Source organism: Cynocephalus volans, chromosome X, assembly GCF_027409185.1.
Source record: "Cynocephalus volans isolate mCynVol1 chromosome X, mCynVol1.pri, whole genome shotgun sequence".
NCBI classification, from domain to species: Eukaryota; Metazoa; Chordata; class Mammalia; order Dermoptera; family Cynocephalidae; genus Cynocephalus; species Cynocephalus volans.
The window spans coordinates 154,880,510-154,895,594 of record NC_084478.1 but is presented as its reverse complement, the minus strand read 5'-3'; positions in this window follow the sequence as shown (position 1 = coordinate 154,895,594).

Here is a 15,085-nt window from a genome sequence, read left to right as displayed (position 1 = left end):
TGGGATTTCACAAAACAAAAAGTTTTTAATTTTGATGAGCTTCATTTAAAAATGTTTTTCATTTTATGGATCATAATTTTGGTTCCAAGTCTAGGAATTCTTTGCTTAGCCCTGGATCCCAAAGATTGTCTCCTATTTTTTTAAAAAAGTTTTATAGTTATATGTTTTACAGTAAAGTGTGTGATCCATTTTGAGTTAATTTTTGCATAAAGTATGAGGTGTAAGAGAATTTTCTTTTCTTTCTCTCTCTCTTCTTCTTCTTCTTCTTCTTCTTCTTCTTCTTCTTCTTCTTCTTCTTCTTCTTCTTCTTCTTCTTCTTCTTATTATTATTATTATTATTATTATTATTAATATTATTTTGCCTATGGATGGCCAGTTTCTCCAGGACTATTTGTTGAGAAGACTATCCTTCCTCCATGGAATTGCTTTTGTACATTTGTCAAAAGTAGTTGAGAATTGGGAGGATCTGTTTCTAGATTCTGTGTTCTATGTGATTGACCAAAATATGTCTATCCCTCCACCAATACCACACTGTACTGATTATTGTAACTATACAGTAAGCCTTATTATCAGGTGAGTGATTTCTTCCACTTTATTCCTCTTTGTCAAGATTGTTTTGTCTATCCGAGGGTCTGTACCTTTTCATATAAATTTACTTTTTTTTCTTTTTTTTATTATTTTTCTTTTTAAAACATATTTATTATGATTATTTTTTTTACATTCTAAGATGCTGTTGTGGAGCAGTTGGGGGGGGAAGTGGTAACAGGAGAAGGAGACGGTGAGAGCAGGAGGAAGGGGGTGGTCAAGGCCTGTAGAACCCTCCTCATTCCAGCAGGGGAGCCCCTGGCAGTGGCCTGGTCATGGCTGGACTGGATGCTGACACTGGCAGGGTATGGTTGAGGCCCTCTGGCTCCACTGCCCCGATTCGAGAGCATGGGGTACTTCCAGTGGCAGCCTGTTGGTCATCACTGGGCTGGGTGAGGATGTCAGGGGAGTGTGGCTGAGGACCTCAGCCCCCACAGCCCTGGCTTGGGAGCCCAGGGCACTTCCAGTGGCAGCCTGGTGGTTGTTGCTGGGCTGGATGTGGATGTCAGGGGAAGCATGGCTGGAGACCTCTGCACCCCCCACCCCAGCTTGGGAGCCTGGGGTGCTTCTAGCAGCTGCCTGGTGGTCACTGTTGGGCTGAATGCTAATGTCTGGGGGCGTGGCTGAGGCCCTCATCCCTCCCTCCACCCTGGCTGGGGACCCTGGGGGGCTGCCAGTCCTTCTAGCTTTTATAGGTGTTCTTTGATGGTGTTAGACCTTCACTTGTTAATATCAAAATTTTGCCTCTGATCTGTGGAGTTTTTGTTTTTAATTTCAGCTCTGTGTTGGATTATTAGCTACCCCCACCAATTAAACTCTGTACTGGATCTAATTTGTTATCCTTTGGTGACTTCTAAAATGGGGGAACTTCCCGTGGGAACCAGCACTTGAGCCCTGTGGTTGAGCTAAATTGCTGCTTTGCTTCTGGTTCGCTGGGGAAGGCTTTTTGTGCAGCTCAGGTTTTAATTGTTGGCCTTGTAAGCACTTCCAGGTCTTGGGAGATCCAGTACACCTGGGTTGTGTAGAAACTCTGGACTGGGCTGAGTCTTTTCAGCAAACTGCACCCCTTGTGGTTCTATATTACTGACCAGTCTCCACTGAGTGGGCCTTTGCTGATTGGGGCGCAGATCAGCTATCCATGCTGTGCCTCAATATTCCCCCAATGGGCCCATGTCCCCCACCCCCTGCACTCCAAACATTTCCCATGGGGCAGGCCACGTGCCAGTTCCTTGTGGTGACTCAATGTCCTCTGAATGGCTCCTTTTTTCAGTTATCTGTGCCTCCTTGCTCCTATGTGGGTCCACAGGAACCCTGTTAGTGGTCTTGCTGGCCTGGGGGCCACCAAGGCCCTCTACTCCCCTGCAGTCTCCAAGCAGCTTCATATGAAGGGTACAGCTGTGGCTTTTGCCAGCTCCTGTTCCATGTGCTCACCAGCTCCAGCCTTGAAGTGGCTGGGGCTCGAAATGGTGGGAGCAGTCCTTTCTTTCTCTCTTCTTGGCTTTTCCTGCCTTCGTGAACTCCATAGGTCTCTCCTCTTCTTCCCCTGAGCTCTAGTGGCCCCAGCTTGGCATATGTTGCTTTTTTATAGTTGTACATTAGTTGATTATGGGAGAAAGTGACACTGGGGACCATCTATTCTGCTGTCTTGACTAGAAGTCCTGTTTTTTCATATAAGTTTAGAATTAGCTTGTCTGTCTGAAATAAAAGAAATTGCTTTATTTTACATTAAAAGTATAGATCAATTTGGGGAGAATTGACATCTTGATTATGTTGAGTCTTCTAATCCATTTCATTTTATTTGTAGTGATTGAAAATGGTATTTTGCTTCTAATATCTGATTTCACATGCTCATTGTTAGTGTAGAGAAATGTGATTGATTTTTGCATCTTGTTCTTATATCTGCATACTTGTTGAATTCACTCATTAATTCTAGGAGTTTGTTTGTAAGTACCTTGGATATTCTATACATGTGATCTTCAAATAGAGATTTAATTCTTCTTTTCCAATATTATTTTTCTTGCCTTAATGCAGAGGTTAAACTTACAGAACTATGTTGAATAATAGCAGGGAAAGAAGACATCCTTGTTGATATTAGGAGGAAGTCATTCTGTGTTTCATCATTAAAAATGATGTTAGCTGTAGGTTTTTTGTTGATGTTCTTGATCAAGTTGAGGTAATTCCTCTCCATCCCTAACATGCTGGGAGTTTTAATCATGGATGGATATTGGATTTCTCCAGTACTTTTTCTGTATCAGTTGGTATGATCATATGTTTATACTTCTTTAGCTTCTTGATGTGGTGGATTACATTGATTGCTCCTCAAATGTTGATCAAGGCTTGCAACCTGAAATAAGTCCCATTTGGCCATGGTGTAAAACTGTTTTTCTACATTGCTGGATTCAGTTTGCTAATAATTTGTTGAGATTTTGGCATTTAAATTTGTGGAAGATATTGGCCTGTCATTTTCTTTTCCTTTCTTCCTTCCTCCCTCCCCCCTCCCTCTCTCATTCTCTCTTTTTCTGGTATTGCCCTTGTCTGGCTTTGGTATTGAGGTAATATACGCCTCATAAAATGAGCTGAGAAGTGTTCCCTCCTCTTCTGTATTCTAGAGGACATTGTGAAAAATTGGTGTTAATCTTCTTTAAATGTTTAGTAAAATTATTTATCAAAACCTGGAAATTTCTTTCCTGAGAAAATTTTAATTATGAACTCAATTTGCTTAATGATTACAGGCCTATTCAGATTATTTATTTCCCCTTGCTTGGGTCTCTGGATCTTTGGTTTTCAGGGAACTGGTCCATTACTTCTACTTTTAAAAATTTATTTATATAAAGTTGTCTCTAGTATTTCCTTTTTATCTTTTTAATGTCTGTAGGATCAGTACTGATATCCCTTCGTTTATTACTGAAATTGGTGATTTATGTCTTCTCTTTATTTTTGTCAGTCTTGCTATAGGTTTATTGTGTTTTATAAAGTTTATGAGTATTATTGATTTCTCAAAGTACCAGCTTTTTGTTTAATTCATTTTCTCTATGTTTTTCTATTTTCAATTTCAATAATTTCTGATCTTATTATTTCCTGCTTTCTGATTGCTTTGGTTTTATGCTTCTTTTCTTTTTTTTTTTCAATTTTTATTTTGTCGATATACATTGTGGCTGATTATTGCTCCCCATCACCAAAACCTCCCCCCCTTCTCCCTCTCCCCCACCCCCCAAACAATGTCCTTTCTGTTTGCTTGTCGTATCAACTTCAAGTAATTGTGGTTGTTATATCATCATCCCCACCCTGTTTATTTTGTGTGTGTGTGTGTGTTTGTCTGTGTGTGTGTGAATTTATATATTAATTTTTAGCTCCCACCAATAAGTGAGAACATGTGGTATTTCTCTATCTGTGCCTGACTTGTTTCACTTAATATAATACTCTCAAGGTCCATCCATGTTGTTGCAAATGGCAGTATTTCATTCGTTTTTATAGCTGAGTAGTATTCCATTGTGTAGATGTACCACATTTTCCCTATCCACTCATCTGATGATTGACACTCGGGCTGGTTCCAACTCTTGGCTATTGTAAAGAGTGCTGCGATGAACATTGGAGAACAGGTATACCTTCTACTTGATGATTTCCATTCCTCTGGGTATATTCCCAACAGTGGGATAGCTGGGTCGTATGGTAGATCTATCTGCAATTGTTTGAGGAACCTCCATACCATTTTCCATAGAGGCTGCACCATTTTGCAGTCCCACCAATGATGTATGAGAGTTCCTTTTTCTCCACAACCTCGCCAGCATTTATGGTACAGGGTCTTTTGGATTTTAGCCATCCTAACTGGGGTTAGCTGGTATCTCAGTGAGGTTTTGATTTGCATTTCCCGGATGATGAGAGATGTTGAGCATTTTTTCATATGTCTGTTGGCCACTTGTATATCTTCCTTAGAGAAATGCCTACTTAGCTCTTTTGCCCATTTTTTAATTGGGTTGCTTGTTTTCCTCTTATAAAGTTGTTTGAGTTCCTTGTATATTCTGGATAGTAATCCTTTGTCAGATGTATATTTTGCAAATGTTTTCTCCCACTGTGTTGGTTGTCTTTTAACTCTGTTAATTGTTTCTTTTGCTGTGCAGAAGCTTTTTAGTTTAATATAATCCCATTTGTTTATTTTTCCTTTGCTTGCCCGTGCTTTTGGGGTCGTATTCATGAAGTCTGTGTCCAGTCCTATTTCCTGGAGTGTTTCTCCTATGTTTTCTTTAAGAAGTTTTATTGTTTCAGGGTGTATATTTAAATCCTTACTCGATTTTGAGTTGATTTTAGTATACGGTGAGAGGTATGGATCTAGTTTCATTCTTCTGCATATGGATATCCAGTTATCCCAGCACCATTTGCTGAAGAGGCAATGCCTTCCCAAGTGAATAGGCTTGGTGCCTTTGTCAAAGATCAGATGGCAGTAAGTGTGTGGGTTGATTTCTGGATTCTCTATTCTATTCCATTGATCAGTGTGTCTGTTTTTATGCCAGTATCATACTGTTTTGGTTATTAGAGCTTTGTAGTATAGCTTAAAGTAAGATAGTGTTATGCCTCCAGCTTTATTTTTTTTGCTCAGCATTGCTTTGGCTATGCATGGTCTTTTATTGTTCCATATAAATGTCTGGATAGTTTTTTCCATTTCTGAGAAAAATGTCTTTGGAATTTTGATGGGGATTGCATTGAATTTGTATATCACTTTGGGTAGTATGGGCATTTTCACTATGTTGATTCTTCCAATCCAAGAGCATGGGATAACTTTGCATCTTCTTGTATCCTCTCTAATTTCTCTCAGCAGTGGTTTGTAGTTCTCATTGAAGAGATTTTTGACCTCCTTGGTTAACTCAATTCCTAAGTATTTTATTTTTTTGGTGGCTATTGTAAATGGGCAGGCTTTCTTGATTTCTCGTTCTGCATGTTCACTATTGGAGAAAAGAAATGCTACTGATTTTTGAGTGTTGATTTTGTAACCTGCTACTGTGCTGAAATCATTTATCAATTCCAAGAGTTTTTTTTTTAGAGGTTTTAGGCTGTTCGATATATAGGATCATGTCATCTGCAAACAGGGACAGTTTGACTTCATCTTTTCCAATCTGGATGCCCTTTATTTCCTTCTCTTCTCTGATTGCTCTGGCTAGTACTTCCAACACTATGTTGAATAGGAGTGGTGGGAGTGGGCATCCTTGTCTAGTTCCTGTTCTTAAAGGGAAAGCTTTCAGCTTTTCCCCATTCAGGATGATATTGGCAGTGGGTTTGGCATATATGGCTTTAATTATGTTGAGATACTTTCCCTCTATACCTAACTTATAGAGGGTCTTTGTCATGATTGAGTGCTGAACTTTATCAAATGCTTTTTCAGCATCTATACAGATGATCATATGGTCCTTGTGTTTGAGTTTATTGATATGGTGTATCACATTTATTGATTTGCGTATGTTGAACCAACCTTGCATCCTTGGGATGAATCCCACTTGATCGTGATGAATAATTTCACGTATGTGTTGCTGTATTCTGTTTGCTAGTATTTTAGTGAGGATTTTTCATCTATATTCATCAAGGATATCGGCCTGTAGTTTTCTTTTTTGGTTATATCTTTACCTGGTTTGGGTATCAGGATGATGTTTGCTTCATAGAATGAGTTTGGGAGATTTGCGTCCGTTTCAATCTTTTGGAATAGTTTGTAAAGAATCGGTGTCAATTCCTCTTTGAATGTTTGGTAAAATTCTGCTGTGAATCCGTCTGGTCCTGGGCTTTTCTTTGTTGGGAGCCTTCTGATAAAAGCTTCAATCTCCTTTATTGTTATTGGTGTGTTCAAATTTTCTACGTCTTCATGGTTCAGTTTTGGGAGCTTGTGTGTGTCCAGAAATTTATCCATTTCCTCCAGATTTTCAAATTTGGTGGCGTATAGTCGTTTAATGTAGTCTCGAATGATTCCTTGTATTTCAGATGAATCAGTTGTAATATCACCTTTTTATTTCTAATTTTTGTTATTCGAGTCTTCCTCTTCTTTTTTTTGTTAGCCATGCTAATGGTTTGTCAACTTTATTTATCTTTTCAAAAAACCAACTTTTTGATTCATTGATCTTTGGAATTGTTTTTTGGTTTTCAATTTCATTAAGTTCTGCTCTGATCTTAATGATTTCTTTCCGTCTGCTATCTTTAGGTTCAGATTGTTTTTGTTTTTCTAGTTCTTTAACGTTAAGTGTTTGGTTGTTCACTTGCCATCTTTCCATTCTTCTGAAGTGAGCATTGAATGCAATAAATTTCCCCCTCAATACAGCTTTTGCAGTATCCCACAGCTTTTGGTATGATGTATCATTGTTTTCGTTAGTTTCAGTCAATTTTTTGATTTCCTGCTTGATTTCATCTTGGACCCATATGTCATTACGTAGAATGCTGTTTAATTTCCATGTGTTTGTATAGTTTCCAGAGTTTCGTTTGTTATTAATTTCTAGTTTTAATCCATTGTGGTCTGAGAAGATACATGGGATAATTCTAATTTCTTTGAATTTATTGAGACTTGATTTGTGACCTAATATGTGATCTATCCTGGAGAATGATCCATGTGCTGATGAGAAGAATGAATATTCTGAGGTTGTTGGGTGGCATGTTCCATAGATAACTGCCAATTCCAATTGGTCTAGAGTCTTGTTTAGATCTTGTGTTTCTCTACTGATTCTTTGCCTAGATGATCTGTCTAATATTGACAGTGGGGTGTTCATGCCCCTGCTATTATGGTATTAGTGTCTATTTCCTTCTTTAGGTCTAATAGAGTTTGTTTTATAAATCTGGCTGCTCCAACATTGGGTGCGTACATATTTATGATTGTTATGTCTTCTTGATGGATCAGTCCTTTTATCATTAAGTAGTGTCCCTCATTGTCTCTTTTTATAGATTTTCGTTTAAAGTCTATTTTGTCAGATATAAGAATAGCTACTCCAGCTCATTTTTCTTTTCTGTTTGCATGGTAAATCTTTTTCCATGCTTTCACTCTTAGTCTGTGTGAATCTTTATGGGTGAGGTTGGTCTCTTCTAGGCAGCATATAGTTGGGTCCTCCTTTTTGATCCAGTCAGCCAGTCTCTGTCTTTTGATTGGGGAATTTAAAACTTTTACATTAAGAGTTGTTATTGAAAGGTGTTGATTTATTCCTAGCATTTTATTGGTTGTTTGGTTGTCCTAGGTGTCTTTTTTAAAAAAAAATTTTATTTTGTCGATATACATTTTGGCTGACTATTGCTCCCCATCACCAAAACCACCCTCCCTTCACCCTCCCCCCCTTCGCCCCAACAATGCCCTTTCTGTTTACTTGTCGTATCATCTTCAAGTAATTGTGGTTTTTATATCTTGTTCCCTCCCCCCCCGGGTTTGTGTGTGTGTGTGTGTGTCTGTGAATTTATATATTAATTTTTAGCTCCCACCAATAAGTGAGAACATGTGGTATTTCTCTTTCTATGCCTGACTTGTTTCACTTAATATAATTCTCGTGAGGTCCATCCATGTTGTTGCAAATGGCAGTATTTCATTAGTTTTTATAGCTGAGTAGTATTCCATTGTGTAGATATACCATATTTTCCGTATCCACTCATCTGATGATGGACATTTGGGCTGGTTCGAACTCTTGGCTATTGTAAAGAGTGCTGCGATGAACATTGGGGAACAGGTATACCTTCTACTTGATGATTTCCATTCCTCTGGGTATATTCCGAACAGTCGGATAGCTAGGTCGTATGGTAGATCTATCTGCAGTTGTTTGAGGAACCTCCATAACATTTTCCATAGCAGCTGCACCATTTTGCAGTCCCACCAACAATGTATGAGATTTCCTTTTTCTCCGCAACCTTGCCAGCATTTATAGTTCAGAGTCTTTTGGATTTTAGCCATCCTAACTGGGGTTAGGTGGTATCTCAGTGTGGTTTTGATTTGCATTTCCCAGATGCTGAGTGATGTTGAGCATTTTTTCATATGTCTGTTAGCTATTTGTATATCTTCCTTAGAGAAATTCCTGCTTAGCTCTTTTGCCCATTTTTTAATTGGGTTGCTTGTTTTCTTCTTGTAACGTTTGAGTTCCTTGTATATTCTGGATATTAAGCCTTTGTCAGATGTATATTTTGCCAATATTTTCTCCCACTCTTTTGGTTGTCTTTCAACTCTGTTAATTGTTTCTTTTGCTGTGCAGAAGCTTTTTCGTTTGATATAATCCCATTTGTTTATTTTTACTTTCGTTGCCTGTGCTTTTGGGGTCATATTCATGAAGTCTGTGTCCAGTCATATTTCCTCAGGTGTTACTCCAATTGTTTCTTTAAGAATTTTATTGTCTCAGGGTGTATATTTAAATCCTTAATCCATTTTGAGTTGATTTTAGTATACGGTGAGAGGTATGGATCTAGTTTCATTCTCCTGTATATCGATATCCAGTTATCCCAGCACCATTTGCTGAAGAGGCAGTCCCTTCCCCAGTGAATAAGTTTGGTGCCTTTGTCAAAGATCGGATGGCAGTAAGTGTGTTGGTTGATTTCTGGATTCCCTATTCTATTCCATTGGTCAGTGTGTCTGTTTTTATGCCAGTACCATACTGTTTTGGTTATTATAGCTTTGTAGTATAGCTTAAAGTCAGGTAGTGTTATGCCTCCAGCTTTATTTTTTTTGCTCAGCATTGCTTTGGCTATGCGTGGTCTTTTACTGTTCCATATAAATGACTGGATAGTTTTTTCCATTTCTGAGAAAAATGACTTTGGAATTTTGGTGGGTATTGCATTGAATTTGTATATCAGTTTGGGTAGTATGGACATTTTCACTATGTTCATTCTTCCAATCCAAGAGCATGGAATATGTTTCCATCTTCTTGTATCCTCTCTAATTTCTCTCAGCAGTGGTTTGTAGTTCTCATTATAGAGATTTTTCACCTCCTTGGTTAACTCAATTCCTAAGTATTTTTTTTTTTGGTGGCTATTGTAAATGGGCAGGCTTTCTTGATTTCTCGTTCTGCATGTTCACTATTGGAGAAAAGAAATGCTACTGATTTTTGTGTGTTGATTTTGTATCCTGCTACTGTGCTGAAATCACTTATCAATTCCTGCAGTTTTTTTTTAGAGGTTTTAGGCTGTTCGATATATAGGATCATGTCATCTTTAAAGAGGGACAGTTTGACTTCATCTTTTCCAATGTGGATGCCCTTTATTTCCTTCTCTTCTCTGATTGCTCTGGCTAGTACTTCCAACACTATGTTGAATAGGAGTGGTGAGAGTGGGCATCCTCGTCTAGTTCCTGTTCTTGAAGGAAAAGCTTTCAGCTTTTCCCCATTCAGGATGATATTGGCAGTGGGTTTGGCATATATGGCTTTAATGATGTTGAGATACTTTCCCTCTATACCTAACTTATAGAGGGTCTTTGTCAAGAATGAGTGCTGAACTTTATCAAATGCTTTTTCAGCATCTATAGAGATGATCATATTGTCCTTGTGTTTGACTTTATTAATATGATGTATCACATTTATTGATTTGCATATGTTGAACCAACCTTGCATCCCTGGGATGAATCCCACTTGATCGTGGTGAATAATTTTACGTATGTGTTGCTGTATTCTGTTTGCTAGTATTTTAGTGAGGATTTTTGCATCTATATTCATCAGGGATATCGGCCTGCAGTTTTCTTTTTTGGTTATATCTTTACCTGGTTTTGGTATCAGGATGATGTTTGCTTCATAGAATGAGTTTGGGAGGATTAAGTCCATTTCAGTCTTTTGGAATAGTTTGTAAAGAATTGGTGTCAATTCCTCATTGAATGTTTGGTAAAATTCTGCTGTGAATCCATCTGGTCCTGGACTTTTCTTTGTTGGGAGCCTTCTGATAAGAGCTTCAATCTCCTTTATTGTTATTGGTCTGTTTAAATTTTCTACGTCTTCATGGTTCAGTTTTGGGATCTTGTGTGTGTCCAGAAATGTATCCATTTCCTCCAGATATTCAAATTTGTTGGCGTATAGTTCCTTATAGTAGTCTCGAATGATTCCTTGTTTTTCAGATGAATCAGTTGTAATATCGCCTTTTTCATTTCAAATTTTTGTTATTTGTGTCGTCTCTCTTCTTTTTTTATGTTAGCCATGCTAATGGTTTGTCAATTTTATTTATCTTTTCAAAAAACCAACTTTTTGATTCGTTGATCTTTTGTATTGTTTTTTGGGTTTCAATTTCATTCAGTTCTGCTCTGATCTTAATGATTTCTTTCCGTCTGCTATCTTTAGGTTCAGATTGTTCTTGTTTTTCTAGTTCTTTAAGGTGAAGTGTTAGGTTGTTCACTTGCCATCTTTCCATTCTTCTGAAATGAGCCTTTAATCCAACAAATTTCCCCCTCAATACTGCTTTTGCAGTATCCCACAGGTTTTGGTATGATGTATCATTGTTTTCGTTAGTTTCAATACATTTTTTGATTCCCTGCTTGCTTTCTTCTTGGACCCATATGTCATTAATTAGAATGCTTTTTAATTTCCACGTGTTTGTATAGTTTCCAGAGATTTGTTTGTTATTAATTTCTAGTTTTAATCCATTGTCGTCTGAGAAGATACATGGTATAATTCCAATTTTTTTGAATTTACTGAGACTTGATTTGTGACCTAATATGTGATCTATCCTGGAGAATGATCCATGTGCGGCTGAGAAGAATGAATATTCTGAGGTTGTTGGCTGGAATGTTCTGTAGATAACTGCCAATTCCAATTGGTGTAGAGTCTTGTTTAGATCGTGTGTTTCTCTACTGATTCTTTGCCTAGATGATCTGTCTAATATTGACAGTGGTATGTTCATGTCCCCTGCTACTATGGTATTAGTGTCTATTTCCTTCTTTAGGTCTAATAGAGTTTGTTTTATAAATCTGGCTGCTCCAACATTGGGTGCGTACATATTTATGATTGTTATGTCTTCTTGATGGATCAGTCCATTTATCATTAAGTAGTGTCCCTCATTGTCTCTTTTATGGTTTTTTTTTTAAATTTTATTTTGTCGATATACATTGTAGCTGATTATTGCTCCCCATCCCCAACACCTCCCTCCCTTCTCCCTCCCCCCCTCCCCCCCAACAATGTCCTTTCTGTTTGCTTGTTGTATCAACTTCAAATAATTGTGGTTGTTATATCTTCCCCCCCCCCCCCGGTTTGTGTGTGTGTGTGTGTATGTGTGTGTGTGAATTTATATATTAATTTTTAGCTCCCTCCAATAAGTGAGAACATGTGGTATTTCTCTTTCTGTGCCTGACTTGTTTCACTTAATGTAATTCTCTCAAGGTCCATCCATGTTGTTGCAAATGGCATTATTTCATTCGTTTTTTATAGCTGAGTACTATTCCATTGTGTAGATGTACCACATTTTCCGTATCCACTCATCTGATGATGGGCATTTGGGCTGGTTCCAACTCTTGGCTATTGTAAAGAGTGCTGCAGTGAACATTGGGGAACAGGTATACCTTCGACTTGATGATTTCCATTCCTCTGGGTATATTCCCAACAGTGGGATGGCTGGGTCGTATGGTAGATCTATTTGCAATTGTTTAAGGAACCTCCATACCATTTTCCATAGAGGCTGCACCATTTTGCAGTCCCACCAACAATGTATGAGAGTTCCTTTTTCTCCGCAGCCTCGCCAGAATTTATCGTTCATAGTCTTTTGGATTTTAGCCATCCTAACTGGGGTTAGATGGTATCTCAATGTGGTTTTGATTTGCATTTCCCGGATGCTGAGTGATGTTGAGCATTTTTTCATATGTCTGTTGGCCATTTGTATATCTTCCTTAGAGAAATGCCTACTTAGCTCTTTTGCCCATTTTTTCATTGGGTTGCTTGTTTTCTTCTTGTAAAGTTGTTTGAGTTCCTTATATATTCTAGATATTAATCCTTTGTCAGATGTATATTTTGCAAATATTTTCTCCCACTATGTTGGTTGTCTTTTAACGCTGTTAATTGTTTCTTTTGCTGTGCAGAAGCTTTTTAGTTTGATATAATCCCATTTGTTTATTTTTCCTTTGGTTGCCCGTGCTTTTGGGGTCGTATTCATGAAGTCTGTGCCCAGTCCTATTTCCTGAACTGTTTCTCCTATGGTTTCTTTAAGAAGTTTTATTGTCTCAGGGTGTATATTTAAATCCTTAATCCATTTTGAGTTGATTTTAGTATACGGTGAGAGGTATGGATCTAGTTTCATTCTCCTGAATATCGATATCCAGTTATCCCAGCACCACTTGATGAAGAGGCAGTCCCTTCCCCAGTGAATAGGCTTGGTGCCTTTGTCAAAGATCAGATGGCAGTAAGTGTGTGGGTTGATTTCTGAATTCTCTATTCTATTCCATTGGTCAGTGTGTCTGTTTTTATGCCAGTACCATACTATTTTGGTTATTATAGCTTTGTAGTATAGCTTAAAGTCAGGTAGTGTTATGCCTCCAGCTTTATTTTTTTTTGCTGAGCATTGCTTTGGCTATTCGTGTTCTTTTATTGGTCCATATAAATGTCTGAATAGTTTTTTCCATTTCTGAGAAAAATGTCTTTGGAATTTTGATGGGGATTGCATTGAATTTGTATATCACTTTGGGTAGTATGGACATTTTCACTATGTTGATTCTTCCAATCCAAGAGCATGGAATATCTTTCCATCTTCTTGTGTCCTCTCTAATTTCTCTCAGCAGTGGTTTGCAGTTCTCATTATAGAGATTTTTCACGTCCTTGGTTAACTCAATTCCTAAGTATTTTATTTTTTTGGTGGCTATTGTAAATGGGCAGGTTTTCTTGATTTCTCGTTCTGCATGTTCACAATTGGAGAAAAGAAATGCTACTGATTTTGTGTGTTGATTTTGTATCCTGCTACTGTGCTGAAATCATTTGTCAATTCCAACAGTTTTTTTGTAGAGGTTTTAGGCTGTTCGATATATAGGATCATGTCATCTGCAAACAGGGACAGTTTGACTTCATCTTTTCCAATCTGGATGCCCTTTATTTCCTTCTCTTCTCTGATTGCTCTGGCTAGTACTTCCAACACTATGTTGAATAGGAGTGGTGAGACTGGGCATCCTTGTCTAGTGCCTGTTCTTAAAAGAAAAGCTTTCAGCTTTTCCCCATTCAGGATGATATTGGCAGTGGGTTTGGCATATATGGCTTTAATTATGTTGAGATACTTTCCCTCTATACCTAACTTATAGAGGGTCTTTGTCATGAATGAGTGCTGAACTTTATCAAATGCTTTTTCAGCATCTATAGAGATGATCATATGGTCCTTGTGTTTGAGTTTATTAATATGGTGTATCACATTTATTGATTTGCGTATGTTGAAACAACCTTGCATCCCTGGGATGAATCCCACTTGATCGTGATGAATAATTTTTCGTATGTGTTGCTGTATTCTGTTTCCTAGTATTTTAGTGAGGATTTTTGCATCTATATTCATCAAGGATATCGGCCTGTAGTTTTCTTTTTTGGTTATATCTTTACCTGGTTTTGGTATCAGGATGATGTTTGCTTCATAGAATGAGTTTGGGAGATTTGCATCCGTTTCAATCTTTTGGAATAGTTTGTAAAGAATCAGTGTCAATTCCTCTTTGAATGTTTGGTAAAATTCTGCTGTGAATCCATCTGGTCCTGGACTTTTCTTTGTTGGGAGCCTTCTGATAACAGCTTCAATCTCCTTTATTGTTATTGGTCTGTTCAAATTTTCTACGTCTTCACGGTTCAGTTTTGGGAGCTTGTGTGTGTCCAGAAATTTATCCATTTCCTCCAGATTTTCAAATTTGTTGGCGTATAGTTGTTTATAGTAGTCTCGAATGATTCCTTGTATTTCAGATGAATCAGTTGTAATATCGCCTTTTTCATTTCTAATTTTTGTTATTTGAGTCTTCTCTCTTCTTTTTTTTTGTTAGCCATGCTAATGGTTTGTCAATTTTATTTATCTTTTCAAAAAACCAACTTTTTGATTCGTTGATCTTTTGAATTGTTTTTTGGTTTTCAATTTCATTCAGTTCTGCTCTGATCTTAATGATTTCTTTCCGTCTGCTAACTTTAGGATTGGATTGTTCTTGTTTTTCTAGTTCTTTAAGGTGAAGTGTTAGGTTGTTCACTTGCCATCTTTCCATTCTTCTGAAGTGAGCATTTAATGCAATAAATTTTCCCCTCAATACTGCTTTTGCAGTATCCCACAGGTTTTGGTATGATGTATCATTGTTTTCATTAGTTTCAATAAACTTTTTGATTTCCTGCTTGATTTCTTCTTGGACCCATATGTCATTAAGTAGAATGCTTTTTAATTTCCATGTGTTTGTATAGTTTCCAGAGTTTTGTTTGTTATTAATTTCTACTTTTAATCCATTGTGGTCTGAGAAGATACATGGGATAATTCCAATTTTTTGAATTTATTGAGACTTGATTTGTGACCTAATATGTGATCTATCCTGGAGAATGATCCATGTGCTGATGAGAAGAATGAATATTCTGAGGTTGTTGGGTGGAATGTTCTGTAGATA